The 17,535-nt window shown below is 61.0% G+C and overlaps 1 long non-coding RNA gene across 1 annotated transcript; it reads right to left on the bottom strand.

Annotated features, from left to right (window-relative positions):
- Positions 1-7,768: 7,768 nt before the first annotated feature.
- On the bottom strand, positions 7,769-14,197 carry LOC131486076 (uncharacterized). Its single transcript, XR_009249177.1, has 2 exons — positions 10,780-14,197; positions 7,769-9,395 (listed from the first exon to the last, which is right to left on the bottom strand). It is a non-coding gene; the product is annotated as an uncharacterized LOC131486076 (long non-coding RNA).
- Between the last annotated feature and the right edge of the window lie 3,338 nt (positions 14,198-17,535).

The raw sequence follows: 17,535 nt of genomic DNA, 5'->3' as shown, positions 1-17,535 counted from the left end.
AGACCGTTCCTGACTGGGATTCCGGGCCAGCTCCGTGGCGAGGCCGCGTCCAGGGCCGTCAACGCCAAGCGCTCTCGCAGTCAGCCCGCCCGTCCCCCACGTCGCTTCGCCTTTCCAGACACGTGTCTTCCGGGTTAAAACTCATGCGGCCCACCTGGCTGCTGCTGGTGGCCCCCGTGACAGGTGAGAGGGGTTGAGAGTTTGGGGCAAGGAGCCCCTGGGTGGCCCGCACTCAGGACATGCGGAACCTAGAGCCGTTGTGCCGAACCCGTGAGAACCTCGTCTGAAACAAGAAAGGCTTGTGGCAAATGAGCATGAGTCGTGCTGGGGACATAAACTGCAAAATGGGCCGTGAGAGGCTTGATGCGCCTCAGACTTGTCCCAAACTCCTCCCGCTGCACTTCTTAGATACAGCAACACGGAGACGTCTTTAACAGGCGAGTGAGTTGAAAGTCGTCAGGGTTAAGTCCCTGACGTCATGCACGGACGGGTGTGCGCGTGTGACCCGAGTGGCCGCGGCCGGTGCCCAGAGGAGCCGCGTGCTTTGCCACTGGCTGGACCTCCGCGTGCCCCGGCCACAGACGTCAGCGGGGAGCTATCTTCATAAACAGGAGGTATTCATAATCCCCCGTGTGGCAGCTCAATTATCTGTCCAGCGGCAAGGGACTGTTACGGATGAGGCTATGATTAAATTTCCTCATGTAACGACCCTAAGTAAATCTTTGCAATTTTCATTTTGTGGAGATTTAATATAGATCGGTGCCCTGTTGTTGGCTCCCATTTTAATCCAAAGTCACTCATTAAATGGAGACCAGCAGACGTCGGTGGGCAAGGCCTGTGGGCTGAGCTGCGGACTGGACGAGCCAGCGCCCGTTCCAGATGGACGGCTGCTGGCCTCGTTCTGTGATGGGCGCTAATCTGAAACCTTGACCTGCTTCTCTGCACATTACGCATATTAAATGCAACCTGGACACCCAGGGATGGGACGTTGTGTGGCCACAGACAGGAACTAGAGACCGTCACATTCACGGTACCAACAGTTCCCGAGATATACCAAGTACAAGAGCGGCAGGAAGTGCTGTTTACAACAGGCTATGATTCCCGTGTTAAAGGAGGAAAAATGTATGCAGGGATCAGATCTTCGTGGAGGGAGACGAGACGCTGCCCGCGGTGGGGCTTCTGGGGAAGAGGCTGAGGGCCCGGTGGGGAGGGGAGAGGGGACGCGGCCCCGGGTGGCAGTTCTATCCCAGCCGTCTTTACACACTACGGATATTGTCTATGAAACCCGGAGACTAACCGTCGTGGGTTGAGTGTGGCTCCAAGTTACGTCCACGTCCTGATGCCTGGACCTTGTGAATATCACCTTGCAGAGCAAACTGTGTGAGTCAGTTAAGGATCTTGAGAAGAGGCACCTGTCCTCTCCTAGATCAGCCGGCTACACCCCAAAGGCACTCACCTGCATCCAAATCAGCAAAGGCAGAGGGAGTGGGGGGAGCTGCAGGGGGAGGCAGCAGAGAGGGGGCGGGAAGCCCGATGGACACCTACCCCAGGGTGGGAGGAGGCAAGGGGATTGTCCCCTGGAGCCTCAGGAGGCAGTACAGCCCCTGCTGACCCAGCCGTGGCCCAGAACTGTGGGAGAGCTCGGTTCCGACCCAGCCGCGGCCCAGAACTGTGGGAGAGCTCGGTTCCGACCCAGCCGCGGCCGCCACAGGGAAAGTACGGCAGACAGAAGGGAAGCGGTCTAACCTTCATGGATACAAAACGACCCAGTCCACCCACCTGGGTCTCCCGGCCGATTTCCACTTTCCCTCTGGGGCCTCAAGTCTTCTGTGTGACTTTATTCTTCCAGAGGAACAAAAGGAGGGTGTGGCAGTGGTTGCCCCAGGTATGAACCACACGCTAGGATGGTTCCCTCCCAGGGACTGGAAGAAAACCACTCAAAGACACCCCTTCCTCCAAATAAAACTGTCCTCCCAGCAAGCCCGGGGCCGTCTTGTCTGAGTTAAGCTCTGTGGTGCCTGTGGATGTCCGAAGGGGCCACCGGTGAGGAAGCCCCTTTATCAGTCTGTTTCTTTTCTTGTTTTAGAGAAGTTTTTCTTTTTTTATTTTTTTAATGTTTTGTTAATTTATTTTGAGAGAGAGAGAGCACATGTGCTGGTGCAAGCAGGGGGAGGGGCAGAGGGAGAGGGAGAGAGAGAATCCCAAGCAGGCTCCGCACCGCCAGCACAGAGCCCGATGCGGGGCTCGAACTCAACAACCGTGAGATCATGACCTGGGCTGAAACCAAGAGTGGGACGCTTAACCGACTGACCACTGAGGCGCCCCATCAATCTTTTTCGAGAGCACGGTGTTGTCCTCTGTCCAGGGTCTTTGCTGATGTCCTTGCAGACAGGGACCTGTGTCCTCTGGGCCACACCTGTCCCTTGGGCCCATCTGCACTGCCCGGATCACGCCTGGTCAAGCAGACACAGACACACTTCCCAGACTTCAGCAAGATGCCTCACCTTGGAGCACATGGGACCCCCAGCCGTCTCTGCGAGCCCCTCTGTCCCCCAACGCCCTGCCCCAGTGACTGCGGGCCGGGGGTGGGGGGGGGGGGACATCCAGACACACTGGCTCTATCAGTCCCCTTATATTTTATTGGTAGTAATAAATGCCCGTGCTAATTAACGGAATAGGTTTAACCGCAGTAATGACTGTATCACAGGAGTGGCCCTTCTGGGTCTTACATAAAACCCTCAGTGATAAAATTTCCTCTGTGGCATTTTCATTAAGTTTCCATTGTTCTGAAATGAGGCACAGGTTGTGCTAGAACATTCTGAAGGGGCTGCTGGAGCCTCACACCCATGCTCCACTTGGGAAATGGGGTGGGGGTGCAGCGCTCGGATCCCGGGATCTGGAACATGCCCTCAGAACCATCTCTCCCCACGCCGTGGCCAGGCTGGAAGCGGGGGAGGACTGCACAAGCGACCCGGACAGGGCAGAGCCAGAGGCCTGAACAACCCGCTGATCACCGAGCCTCAGTGTCACAGTCTGGGTGGGGATGGGAGTCTCTCTCTAGGCTGGGGGTGGGGGGAGGTGCATGCCTGCCTCCCTTGGGCTCAGCAGACAGACTTCTTACAAATGAGCTGTTTGGGGACCCTGGGCAGCACACGAGGAACTGTGTCCCCAGAAACCAACCTGTGCAATGCTTCCGGAGAGATCAGCTTGCTCTCAAGAGACTGTTACATTTTCTCTCCCATGGGGATCAGCTCCCAGGATTCATTTGGACCTTCACCTGGTCCCCAGTGCCCGGGGCTAACTGTGCCCGCTGACCCCTTGCCATTGCCAGGGAGGAACTGTGGGCAGCCGCGTTTCTCAGACATGGGCGCAGGAGCACCCAAAGACAGCACGAGGAAGCCAGAACAAGGACCCCCCAGGCCAGGCCCTAGACCAGAGCCCATCCCGCTGGCAGCGTGGGCCCCGTCTCTGTAAGGGGGAGGCACTCCTGACTCCCGAGCCGTAGGTCTACAGGGACTGGGAGCCGACTGGGGGGTATGGATGTGGACGCAGTGGACGCGAGTTCCCGCCATCGCTGTGATCGCAGACAGACGGGTACCTGTGTCAGCAAAGCCAACTGTCCCAAGGTCACCACCTCCGTCCTTCCAGACCTACACATGGAAACCCCAGGAGAGTAATGTCGGAAATCAAGAGCCTGCATTTTTAAAACGTGAGTTCAGGCTTTCTGCTAATTCGGACACTTGTTCTGTTTGTTCTCGACTTGTTTATCCTTCCTGGGCCTCCCATCCCCCATCCCAGCCTCCCTCCGCCCCCCACCCCCAGCCTCCAGTCCCACTCCTGAGCCTCCCATTCCCACTCCATCCACTCCCATCCCCCCCCCGGGGCCTCCCCTCTCTCTTCCTCTCAGCCTGGGGAGTCTGCCCTCACGTGAGGCCACTGCCCAGGAGAGGACTATGACCTCTGAGGGCCCCTGTCTGTCCCTTGGATGCTTCCACAGACCCAGGCGGGCGGCAGAGTTTGCCAGGAAGCAGTCACTCTTTGTCAACTGAAGCCAAGAGCCGAGGCCGCAGGGCAGCGCCTGCCCCCAGCTGCTGCTGTCCTCTCTGTAAACCACCGGCCGCTGGGCCCAGCTCAGGCCCTCTCAGGGCCGCCAGCAGGCCCATCCATGAATATTGATGGCACTGCCTTTGTGACAAGCGTCCCACATGGGCCCGGGCCCGCTGCAGAGCGGCCGCTGCTCCGAGACCTATCCGGCTTTGTTGAGGGCCAGGACGCGCGGCGGCGACAGATGGACACTGGCCTCCAAACCTCTGTGCGCCCGAGCCCTGCACAAAGGAGCCCGGGATGTTTTTAATATCACACACTTGCCTCGGGGCTTGTTTTCAGTCCCATTTACCAAGGGCTTGGGCTTTTTATCAGTCAAATGCCTTAAGCACTTTGTCAACTTGGACATCTGGCCGCACGCTTACAATTTTTTTATTTGCTAAAATATTTAACAGTGTGGCGGGGTGGGGGGGGGGTCACCAGAGACTTGGGCCACCGTGGCACATGCGGGCACCAGCCACCCCAGCAAAGCACCATAGGGGACCCCGTGGGAGTGGCTCTTCCCTGGTGGAGCAGTGGGAGTTCACCCCATTCGGGGCCTGGTGGACGCCTCGCCGTGTTCCCGCCTCTAAACAGTAGGGATCTGTGAAGTCAGCAGACAGCCGTGATTGACAACGGGGCTGTAATCGATCCTGTACGTGCACGTCCACGGCAGCAGTCTGTTCGGTACCAGAGCGCAGCCGAGGCTGGAGTCGACCCTAGTGCCCACCAGCCCGTGAACGGATGGACCACACGTGGCCCATCTAGACGATGTGCGCCACTCAGCCACACGAGGCACGTGGTTCTGACTCGCACGGCGCGCGTGGGCCTGGAGAAGGTGACGCGGGGCGAAAGCGGCCACTCACAGAAGGCCACACGGTGTGAGATTCCACTGGCACAAATTGCCCACAGCAGGCAAACAAGGGGGACGGGAAACGGATGGGTGGTTGGCAGGGGCGGGGGGTGCGGTGTCCTTCCGGGGTGACGAAAAGTCTGGAACCGTACAGTGATGAGATGATTGTACAAAATTAAGAGTGGTTAACATGGTAAATTCGTAAAAGGGAATTTACCGCGATGCGGTGAGGCTGGTACTAGCTGCAATGGCCTTAACCCTGATCACCAGCGGTCACCGGCGATTAAGGGTCCCCTTGTGCTCAGCACGGCTGTCTGCTGAGGCCACAGTAATGAGCAAGAACAGGCATGGACAGCAACCAGATAACTTAGTCTGAGATGAAGGAAGGCTTCCTGGAGGAGGTGACGTTGGGCTGAGCTCAGGAGAATGGGGAGGGGGTCCAGGCAGGGAAACAGCAGGGAGGCCATTGAGGCAGCAGTGTGGCTCCCAGGGACGAGGGAAGGATGACCTAGGTAGGGAACAAAGAGGTCGAGAGGGCAGTTCCTGCTCCTGCCCCAGGAACAGCGGGTCACCCGTGTAGAAAGGAGGTACATCAGAGGGCAGTTTGCCTGCCCCGTGGGCCCTTCCCCGAGCCCCTCCCATGTGCCCGGCCTGGTGAAGCTGTTCTCTCATGCCTGCCCTGGGCCCCACCCTTCCCAGGTAAGGATGCTGAGACTCAGAGAGGGTGGGTCACCGTGAAACCCCATGCCCCCTCCGGGCAAGGCCTCAAGCCTGAGTCTGGAGCTCCTCTCCAGCAGAGGGAGGCAGCAGCCTGCCAGCTCCAGTGAGCGCCCCGAGGGATAAAGACTCCTGAGAAGTCTCAAGAAACTGGCCCAAAGCCTGTAGTCCTACAGCCTGGGCCCCCGGAAGCCGAGGTCCCCAGTGTTGGGCCAAGTCCTCAGTCCTGGTGAGGACCACTCTCCGTGCCTCACCCTCTCCTGGGCCACCGTAAGAGGCCACCAGCAGCACACGAGTGCACGGTTGCAGGAGCCACCAGACTGACTGGGGTGCTCCTGCCTCAGACCAGCCTCCATCACTCGCCAGCAGAGGGGGCCTAGCCCCTGGGGCTGCACGCAGTCTGAGGACCCCATCCCCAAATGCCTGTGCACAGGGGATGACCGTGGTGCCACCCACGTCTGTCAATAGCACTGAGGGTCCACAGCCAGGGCCAGGCCAACAGGAGACAGCACGAAGGACACAGTGTGGAGGGACAGATCCTGGATGGCTAGGGGAAACTGAGCCCTCCCCAGTCTGGAGGGTCTGCCTGGCTGTCAGAGGACATTCCTGGGAAGAGGTACAGAGAGGCTGAGGTAGGGGGTGTTGTAGGGCATGTTCTGGGCAGATGGTGAGGGCCGCTGTGGGTCATGATCCTGTCCCCAGACAGGCTGGTGGTCATCGAGCAGGGTCTCTATGTCCAGGGGCCCCCAGTGGCCCCAGATGTGCCCATCCCACCCTCACCAGTTCCACACCCCCTCTCTCGGCCCGCCCTCCTGCTGTGCCAGGCCCCCTCGGCTTGCTGCCCCCCGCCCACTCCCCTGCCTCCTGCCTGCTCCCACTGTCTGAGGACAGAGACGGACCCACTCCACCCCACAGCGGGTTGGCCAAGGCACCTCTACACTCCTGGATCCATCCACAGTCCTAGTGCCCACACTGTCTGGGGAGCAGAGGAGTGAGAAAGATTCCAGAGGCTTCCACACAGTCAGCATGCCCAAGCTTGGACCAGTTCCCCAGAATGGCCCAGCAGGGTGTTGACCTACAGCCCTCTCTACACCCGCCTGGCCTTTGGACACTGTTCTCAGAGCCCTGAGTGTTCTCCCGCCCCCCATCTCTTCCCCATCACACCCACCAGACCCTGGCAGGATGCCACCCCGGGGAAGCTGCTCGGACTTCCCAGCCCAAGCCAGCCCATGTTCCCACCCCATGAGCCATCCAGGCCTTTTTCCTGAGCTGGGCAGGACCCCATCATTGACGCCTGGAGTCAGCACCTCGGACAGGGCCAGGTCCTGGGGGAGCCCAGCAGGGACCCTGGAAGGGGTTCACGAGGTTACCACCCCAACTCCTGGAGGGGACAGCAGCAAGACAGGACTCACCTGCGGAGGAGGGTGGCAGCAGGGACTGGACCCGACCGGCTGGACCCAGGATGCAGCGGAGGGGGCCCTGCGGCCAGCTTGGGATGCAGTGGAGGGGGGCATGACGGCCCACTCGAGACGCTGTGTCCTCCGTCAGCTTCTTCAAAGAGGACATCTGTTCGTCTCTCAAGGAGACCGGCTTCTCTCCCCGCCCTCCTCTGGATGAGCTTCCGTGTCCCCGCAAAGGTGCCGGCAGACATGAAATGTGCCCGCCAAGCCCACCCTCATGTGGCTGAGCGTCTCGGGCTGACCCTGGGTCACCTGCACCCCCCACCCCACCCCGTCTGTCCCTCCCAGCTCCGTGGCTCCGTCCCCACGGGTCTGGGCCGCGCAGCCCCCTCCGCCAGCACCGCCAGGACCCCAGCCGGCTCACGCAGGTTCTGGTGCACCTCTTGCCTTTAGATGTTCAGCAGCATGAATATTCTTATTTTTTATTTAAAACTAATTTGGAGTTCTCGCTCTCTAAGGGGCTTCTAATCACCAAAAATCGCCTACGGCAAGAGCTGATTGACAGGCCAACGTGGCCACTTCTGAAGAACAAATTGGCCATTGGCGGAGCCACATACAAAGGGAAATGCCAAGGGCTTGTATTTATGAGCTATTAGGGAGAATGCTGTTAGCATCTGCTTCCCACATGGGCAAAAACACCTGTCAGACATCAGGAGACCATAAAACAGCCCACGTTTAATAGTTACTTTGTTTAAAAAGTCATTAAAATTGAATGTCAGCTAAAACTTAGGAAAACAGTTATTCTTCAAACCCCTTTGATTTTTGCTAGCAAGCACACAGGACTCTTTCTTCCCAGGACAAAGACGCAAGTTTGTAAAGGGGAGGGGGGGACTGCCCCAGAGCCGCTTCAGTGACAGAGCGAGGCTTGAGGGAGAAGAAGTGTCTGTTGGGACCCCCGATGAGGTCCTGGGTGTGGCGGGGTGGAGGTGCCTGCCCACCCTGTGGGATGGCTGGCTGGACAGGGCTGCACCCTCACCAGAGTCTGCAGATTGGGTCATCCCAAAGGCCTCCACCCTGACTGTCCCCGCTTGCCCTCAGTCCTCCCCAGGCAGGGTCCTCCCCGAACAGGATCCTCCCCAGGCAGGGACCACAAATGAGGTGGGCTCTTTCCAGCCACGAGGAGGCAGGTGCAGGACCCTCACATCTCCTCAGTGTCCCCAAGAGCTGCCAAGTAGCCAACAATTAGGGCCAATTCTGGAGACGACTCCTGATGGGAACTCATGGGCCCAAGCCCAGGATCGGGTCAGAGTGGCAGGTGGGGCTGGGGGGCTGCTAGTCAGGCAGCCAGAGCAGGGCCAGGCCAGTCCGAGGGGCTGTCCGCCTCGGAAGGTGGAGACAACTGCACGCTGCTCGCAAACAACAGATGGTCCCGGGGACAGAAATTGGCCCACAGCCCTTGTCACATTCGTTACACAATGTGGGTCAAATACTGAAGGCGGGGAGAGGTTTGCTTTGGGAGATGGCAGGGGCAGGGAGCCCTGGTACAAGCGAAGCCCACCATCATCTCCACCCCACTGGACAGAGGGGAAGGGAGACGGGGCGGCCCAGGTCACATCCATGACCCTCACCACACGGAGGGAAGGACTGAGATGGCCGGAGTCACGTCCCTGATTGTCACTGGATGGAGGGGAAGAACAAGGCCAGGGTTAGGCACAGGCACAGGCTGCTGATGAGAGTGACCAGCCGGTCCTGGGGACTTTGGCCCCAAGAACGTTGTTCTTGCTCAGGTTCTAGGCCCATCTTTGCTCGGGGCCTGCATGCTGCTGTGGGGCTCAGCCCAGGGCTGCACGTCAGCTAAAGGTTGATGGAAGGAAGGAAAAGTTCCGCCTGGCCATGTCAGGGCTTCGGAGCTCCCAGGGTAGCTGGACAGCTGGACATAGAGACCCCAAGAGAGAGCAGACGCTGTAATTGGCCAGTTTTGACAACGTGACCTGTGCTACAATGGACCGGGTAGCCCAGCCTGGGGCATCTTTCATGTAGATGAGTTAACCCTGGTGAAATCGTTTCAGCAGAAGAGCCATGGAAATGTTGGACATGGTGTGTGTGGCCACGTGGAATGATGAGCAAGGACTTCAGCGGGTTCAGCGAGGAAGCTCCGGAGAACGTTCTCCAGGGAGCACATCACATGATGGAAGCTGCGTGGGGTCTGTGGATCTGGTGTCCTCGCGGGTGGTGCCTGCGGATCCGTGTGTGCTCGGTCACCCATTTGGGGCAAAGTCCTGGGGACGGGGCAGAGAAATCTGAATGGTGGCACAGCCCTCCTTTCCCAAAAAGCCATCATCCTGGGAAGAAAATGGCATGAGATGATGATGCAGAGGGTCCGTGGGGGACACTGCAGCTCGTCCCCAACCTCCCTCACCCCAGCTTAGCCCCAGGGACTCAGGGACTCCTGAGGAATGGCAGTTTGGGAAGACCAGGGTTGGTGAGCAGCATGGAGGGTTGGGTCTTGCTGTCCCTGTCCCTATACTGGGGGAGCCTGGGGCGGGGACTCCCTAGCCCCAAATTCCAAATGACCTTCAGGAAGCTTTCGGACCGTGTACCGTCGAACAACGCTCTAATCCCAGCCTGTGAGACAGGGCCGCTGTCCTGCAGGGACAGAGGAAGGAGGACCCGGGGTTGGACCCCGGGCCGGACAGGCTGGAGCCACTCCTTGGTGGGCATCAGGGGCCACGGACAGAGGTTAGCGACCCCAGAAAACACCGTCAGCGCCCCGGACGGGGGGCCACACGTCCCCATTGGGGACCGAGTCTCCTCACGGAGGGCACAGAGGGGCCAGCGCCCGACCAAGGCACATGCACACGGACAGCGGCCTGAAGCCCTGTCACCAAGTATCAGCGGTCCTCTCTCGGGGGCATTTATTTCCACTCATTCGTCCTCTGCGTTCTCAGCAAAGAGCGTGTCTCTGCCAAGTCCATCAGGGCAGCGTCTCCAAACTGGAAAGGAGAGCAAGTGTGGGCCCAGGGGGGCCGATGGTGCGTGCGCCCCCCCGGCACTGCCCACGAGCTGGGAGGCTCCAGGCGGGTTCGCCGCCCCTCTGCCTCCCTGGGGATGGGGTGCCAACCTGACGGCCTCTTCCCCTACTGTTCGAGGACGCCAGACAGGCTCTGTGACCCGCCATGGCCTCCATCCCTCCGGACACAAGGAGGGCGGCCGGTACCGGGCACCTGACCCGGTCTCCGAATAGCCCTGTGCGCCTGACATTTGCAGCTGAGGCGAAATTTGCAGGACGTTAAACCAGACGCTTTTTCTTAATGTTATTTTGAGAGAGAGGGAGTGAGCGTGCACAAGCACCCGTATGCAGAGCAGGGGCAGAGAGGGAGGGAGAGGGAGAATCCCAAGCAGGCTCTGAGCTGTCAGCACAGAGCCCAACACGGGACTCGAACTCAAGAACTGTGAGATCCTGACCTGGGGCGAAACCGAGCGTCAGATGCTCAACCGACTGAGCCCCCAGGAGCCCCGTTAAACCAGACACGGTCAGCGGCAGTTAGCACATTCGGTGCTGTGCGGCCCCACCGCCTCTCGTTCCAGAACATTCCTTCACCCCAAACGGAGGCCCGCCACCAGCGGCAGTCACGCTCTGCCCACCCCGATCCCTGGCAACACCGATCTGCTTCTGCCCCTGCGGACTTTCCTACGACTCATGTCCTCCCGGGTCCGGCCTCTCACCCCACGCCGTGGTTTCAAGGCTCGTCCACGCGGCCGCGTCCACGCTTCGCTCCTTGCTGAGCCCGAGTGACACCCCGCCGGGGGCTGGACCGCGTTTGGCGGACCCGTCGTTGTCTCCAGCTCTGGCTGCCGCCAGCGTCCGCGTGTGGGTTCTGCACGGACACCCCGCCATCCCTCTTGGGCGCACGCGGAGCGCTGGAGCTGCTGGGTTGCTATGGAAACCTCACAGTTGGGCGTCTGAGGATCTGCCAGGCGGCTGTGCCCGGGGGCTGCACCCTGTACCCCCCCGGCCGGCGTGAGTGGGGCTCCGCTTCCCCACCGCGTTCACGCCAACGCTTCCTGCGACCTGTGTGCTGATTCCAGCCGCCTCCTGGCTGGGCGCCGGGCTCGCCGAGGTGGATCCGCACGTCAGCAAATGATGATGCCGTGCGTCTTTCCACGGGCCGTGCTGTGCGCCAGGGCTTACGGGCCCGCGGCTTGTTTGTGGCGAGCAGGACTGAGCCGTTCATTCCCCTGGACACCGGTCGCCGGGGTGCTGTGTTCTGTCTGCACCGTGGTCTCCCGGGCCTGCACTGGCGTTTCTGTTTCAGCAAAGGGAGAGTCTCAGACACGGAGGACGTGGGTCTCCCCCCAGCCAGGAGAGGCTGCCCTGGGGGCCGGGTGGAGATTTGCCGCAGGAGGTCACAGGGGGGGTCTCGGCACCACCCTGTGGGGAGGGACGGAGCAGGGGGAAAGCCGCAGCCACAGCCGAGGTCTCCATGGCCCCGCGGGAGGTTCTGGAGCTATGACGGCCCTCACTGCGGTCCAGCCGAGGCTAGGGGGTGGGGGTGGGGTGGTGCGGCGGGCCAACCCTGGGGGAGGCGCAGCCTGGGAAAGGGGCTCGGCTGTCAGCTGCCAGCAGCCCCCACCCCCATCCTAAGTGGGGTCTGGTCGCCCACAGCATTTTCTACGGCCTCCAGGGCAGCCTCACCTGCCCTCTACGGCCCTGGGTTCAGGGCAGGTGGCAACAGAGAAGCCACACTGTATGGCTGAATTGTGTCCCCCAAACCCAATGTTGAAGCTCTAACCCCCGGGGTGTTGGGGTGACTGTATTTGGAAGGGGGGGTTTTCACAGAGGTGATCAGGTCAAATGAGGTCAGTGGGGTGTGCCCCACTCCGGTCCGTGTCCTTGTAAGGAGAGATCTGGAGGACGGCATCTGCACGGGTGCCCAGGAGAGAGGCCTGGGGTGGGGGGCGGCCTCTGTGGTTGGAGCCCCTAGCATGCAGCACTTTGTTCTGGCAGCCTCGGGACACTAAAACGCCACCGTCACACCTACCCCGAGGGCGCTGGGCTGGTCCCTGTGGAGGCGCCTAATTCTGGGAATACAAACGTGCATCCAGGCAGGCACAGACATAGAAGACAGGAGGGGGGTCGACAGAATACGAAACGTCCCTGCTGGGTGCAGCAGGTGTCGGGGAAACCGCTGGCTCGTACACAGGGAGCCCCTCCCCCAGGCGTCCTCTTCACCAAGGAACAGGAGGAAATAGGAAAATACATTCCCAGCCTGGGCACCGGCTGAAGGCTCTCTGAGCCAGAGGAAGAGCGAAAACTTGAACCACTTACGGGTTTGCAGGATGGCAATTAATGCTAACGCGTTAAATAATTTAATTGGACAGGGTGTACTTCGTGTCACATGTCCCTGGCATCTCCGTTGGTCTGTCCTTGGCACAGACGCTTTCCCGGCTCCTTCCTAAAGCAGCTCCTGGGTCCTCTGCCCACCTGAGCAAAGGCAGGCATTGCTTTTGTGAGTAGGAGGAAGTGGACATCGGTCAAATTCTCCCTGAACAACAATCGTGAGCCAAGACTGGACAGCCGAAGGGCGGCTGGGGACGCCCTGAAACTCAGGGCCCCCCTGCGGTCTTCCCAAGAGAACGAGCCCCGTTCTTCCCGCAAGCCGGACCCAGCTCAGACGCCCCCAGACCCTCCAGCACCCACATTGGACGGGCACACCCCTCCACTCTCTCCTCAGGGAGCCCTAACCCATCACCCGAAAGCCAGGCTACTTTACGTCAATCATCGTATTCTCTCTAGCAGCCGCTGTAGGTCGAGCATTGGAGGGGGCTCATCTGGGCCATTCTGTCGGGGGCTCCTCGTGCAGTTAGCCAGAGAGCCTCTGTCTCTTCGTGCACACCAGGGCCTCCCCGTGTCTCCCTCACAGCATGGTGGGGGCCCCAGACCCAGTGTCCCAGGAGAGCTTTCCCTGACCTAATCCAGAAATCACCTTCCGGTCTTAGAGCCCACCTAGATCCAAGGTGCTCAAGGGAAGGAATTTGGGGACTACTTTTAAAATAGCAGCTCGGCTTCTCGGGGAGGAAGGGCCTCCCTCCCCTGTGCCCGCTTCCCTCCGAGGCGGGCACAAAGCTGCCTGATCAATGACAAGGCAGCAGACCCCAGGATTCCCACCACACGTGTCCCAGGGCCTGTTGATGCTGGGTATCTCTGCCAGGCAGAGCAGAGGGCACAGTGCGCTCCACCAAGGACCACCGAGGCCAGGCCCCAGGCTGGGGGGCACAAAGGAACACTGTTCATGAGCCCCGCCCTCAGAGCCCGTGTCTAGTGGGGGGCCCCTGCCACACCAGCACCGTGTGTGTGCCTGCACGTACATGTGTGTGCACGCATGTGTACGTGTGTGTTGGATGATGGGGTGGGGGTGATCTAGGCAGTGACAGAGGCCAGACCAAGGTCTGGAGGTGGAAAATATAGGCAGGGCAGAGAACACGTGCGTCTGACCGACCACAGGCACCAGGTGTGAGGGCTGGAGGGACACGGGGCCTGGAGTCTCAGAGACTGAAGCAGGAGCTCCGGGGTCAGTCCCCACCACTAAGCTGCCTCACTGACCTTGGCAAGGGTCATTTTAGTAGGTGGTCAGGCTGAAAGGGGCACAGGACCCTCTGGGGGGACAGAGACAGAGACAGAGAGACAGAGACAGAGACAGAGGGAGCAGGAACGGGGTGTGGGTCTCAAGCTGGCTGTCTACATCTTTGTTGGTAGGAGGAGGGTGGCAGGAGGGGCCCCGAGGTCTCTGCAACAGCACGGTGGCTGGCGGGCTCAGGCCCTGCCCGCTGGACGCCGGCTCACAGGGTGTGAGGAGCAGGCTGAGCTCCTTCCCCCCACGGCCAGGCGCAGCTCTGGTGAGCCCCTGGCCTCCCCGCTGCCCACTGAGGACAGGCAGGGATGAGTGCCTGGTGTGGCTGGGGCCCAGGGCGGGTGGAAGGTGCGGGGACAGCACCCACCCCGAGGCACCTTCTCCCAGCTTCCAGCCCCTGCTCGCAGGACTCGGGGACACGGGGCTGCTTGGGCATGGCAGTGCTGGCCAGCCCCGCTCCCCCCCCGCTGGCCTGTAACCCCACATGGCCACCGCCTCGGACTCAGGAAGGGCGTCAGCTAGACTCCAAGGAGGACCAGCCAGGGTCCACTGCCCCACAAGGGGCTGGAAGGCAAAGGGGTCGGCGACAGAGAACACAGCTCCCCCCCCCCACCCCCCCGCCACCGGCACCAGCCTCCCCGCCAGCTTCTTTCAAAGTGGGAGTGTCTTTTGTATTCCAAAGGCCAAAGGGCCAAGCTTGCCTTTAATTAAAATGCACGTCCTTTAATTAAAGGCCCCATAACACATGAAGGGCATCCACTGAAATAGGACGTGTGACACAGTCATTTCCCTGCTGTTAATTACTAATTAATGAAGCTATTTCAATTAATAGCTTCCCCACCTCACTCCCCCTCTGACAGGCCCCGTGCTGGGGCGCGTCCTAGAATCAGACACCAGCTCCCGTGCCAGCAGCCACCGTGCTGAATATTCATGCCACGACCTCAAAGCTTTTCAATTAAACATAATAAAATAAATCCCAGTCAAAGCGCGGGCCAATGGTGGCTCATCTCCTTCCTCGGGCGCCCCAAGAGGGGGACCGGACGGCCCGCTGCAGACAGGACGGAGCATGGCCGGTGGCCCCTGCCCGTCCCCCTGGTTGTGAGGTCCGACTCACCCAGGGGGATGGGTGTCCGGAAGTCCCCAAGGGGGCAAGAGGGGACTCCCAGGGCACCACGGTCCTGCAGCTGAAAAGACACAGCCAGAAACGGAGGGCCAGGGAGAGTGGCCCAGAGAGGTGGGGGGCTGTTAACATGTTCATTAGGAATTTTAAGTGGCCATTAAAGATCCTGCTTTAAAGAAACGAGGAGAGGGGCGCCTGGGTGGCTCAGTCGGTTGAGCACCGACTTCGGCTCAGGTCTCACGGTTGGTGGGTTTGAGTCCCGTGTCGGGCTCTGTGTTGACAGCTCAGGGCCCGGAGCCTGCTTCAGATTCTGTCTCCCTCTCTGTCTGCCCCTCCCCCGCTTGTGCTCTGTCTCTCTTAAAAATAAAAAATAATAAACATAAAAAAAAGTGACCTTATAAAAAGAAACGAGGGGGAAAGTCATTTGTGGTGACCACGTGTGGGTGGGAGCTGAAGGGAGGGCACCCGGAAGCCTGTGTGGGGTCCGGGTCCGAGGACAGGACTCAGGGAAGCCTGTGCCCCCACCCGAGGGACATCCGGAGTCTGAACCCCCAGCGCCCCTGCTGCCTCCTTGCTCAGGTAGGTGGAGGACAGCCCCGCCTGGAGGACCCAGCCCCCCGCCCCCAGTGTCGAGTCACCGGGCCGGCGCCCCAAGCCCGGCCCCAGCCCTTCCCCCTCCCACTCCGCGTCGGGCTCCTGCCGCGCTGTCCAGTCTCCGCCTGCCCTCGCCCGCCCTCGCCGCAGGGTCCCCTGCACCTGGAACATCCTTCCAGCCCGTTCCCTCCAACGGAGCCCAGCGGCAGGGCACCCACGGACAGGGCACTGAGCAGCCCGCCGGAGGCCCTTCCCGCGGCACCTAGAGGCTGCTGGACGGACGGACGCAGCTCTGTCAGACGGCGCCCTCTGTCGGCCAGCTGCAGGTGACAGCAGCCCTGGCCTCTGCAGGTGCCTCCAGGCAGGGCCGCAGGGGCACACACCGACTCCCACACGCCCGGGGGCAGCGAGCTGCGAGCACGGTTGGGTGTGCGGTGCAGGAGGCCGGCCCGAGCCCTAAGCCTCCCGGCTCTGCTGCTTCCCCCCCCCCCCCCCCCCCCCCCCCCCCCCGTCGCTGCCTGACCTTGGTCCCCATCAGCCACCGGGACCTGCCAGGGCTGTTGACAGGGGACGCGTCTGAGCCTGCGAGCAGCAGATAACACAGGGCTGGGCCCCCACCGGGCTGGAACACCCTCTGCCAGCAGCACCCTCCCTGCCAACAACCGTTTCCCCCCGACTCTGCAGCCCTGACCGAGCTCCAACACTGGCCTTGGAGCATCCAGCCCAGAGACGGCATCCCAGATCAGGAACGGCCGTTGCCAGAGGGGGTCGGGCCCCTCTGCTGGGCACCAGGCCTGTGTCCCCAAATCCCACGTGCCTGCCTCCCTCCTCTGACTCTGCGGAGGGGGACCGAGTGGGACCCGATATGGCGTCCTGGGGGCCTGGGGCCTCAGTTCACACACGTGTATCTTGGTTCTCCTTCTGAGCAGACCCACCATCGCCTCCTGTGTCCCATGTTCCTTCCGGGGCTTCAAGGACTGAGCAACCACGGGAAGGGCCACCTCCTTGCTTACACACTCAGAGACCTCACGGTTTGCTGTGGGTTGTGAAGGTGTTAAAGGCCTTATCCCTACAGCCAAAGGTTGAAACAAGCCAGGAGTCCACTGCAGATGAGTGGGCGAACAGGTGTGGCCCGTGCACACACGGGACTGTTACCAACCGTAAAAGGGAAGGACGAGCCGACACCTGCTACAACATGGGTGGGCCTCGAGGACACCACGCCGAGTGGAACAAGCCAGTCCCTGAAGGACAAATACTGCGTGACTCCCCTTGTGTGAGGGACCTGGGGCCGTCACACCCATAGGGACAGGAGGCGGATGGTGGACCCCTGGGGGCGGGGGTAGGTGTTGTTTAATGAAGACAGGCTCCCCGTTCTGGAAACGGTGGGTGGGGACGGCCACGTGGCAGTGTGAACGCGCCAACATCCTGCGCCGCCCGCTGGCAGCGGTCATGAGGGCCGACCTCAGCTCCCGCGTCCCAGGAACGTCACTGTGTTCTGCGCTGCAGGACGTCGGCCACAGGGGGCCCTCCGGGGTGGGCTCCTCCTCCGCCGGGGGTCACTTGGGGAAAACCTCCAGCGGAGCGCACGTGAAGGCCTTTGTGGTAAATTAACATCCCTAGAACATTTCCACGCCGCCCCGCCCAGCGCCTCTCCGCGTCTCCGCGTGTCCACGACGTCCCCCAGCGCGTCTCCACCTCCACAAACAGGCCTGACCTATGGAGGCCCGACTCATTTTGTAATCAGAGGTCCGTCTTCGGGTTCTTTCTGATCACAAGTGGGGGCGGCAGGGAGCACTCACGCGGAGCTACCCTCCTCCTCCTCGAGCGCACCTGGGCTGTCTGGGCCCGGTTCCGCGGGAGCCGCGACAGGCAGGCCACAGCAAGGCCAGAGGCTCCGTGCCCGCGGGCGGGTTCCCCGGGTGGAGGGGCACCTCCTCCCTCGCTGCCCCTGCACGTTCACCTCCGCCTTCCTTCCTGCATGTGTCTGCTCAGGGGGCCGCCCCTGACCGTCACCTGCAACACTCCGGGGGCTTCCTCCGGGGTGAGCTCAACAAGTCTTTAATACGTGTTTATTCTTTTTAAAAAAGGAAGATTGGGGGCCTGGGGGGGGCTCAGTCGGTTGGGCGTCCAACTCTT

Source organism: Neofelis nebulosa, chromosome 9 (genome assembly GCF_028018385.1).
Source record: "Neofelis nebulosa isolate mNeoNeb1 chromosome 9, mNeoNeb1.pri, whole genome shotgun sequence".
NCBI lineage: Eukaryota > Metazoa > Chordata > Mammalia > Carnivora > Felidae > Neofelis > Neofelis nebulosa.
This window is presented reverse-complemented; position numbering and strand designations above follow the sequence as displayed.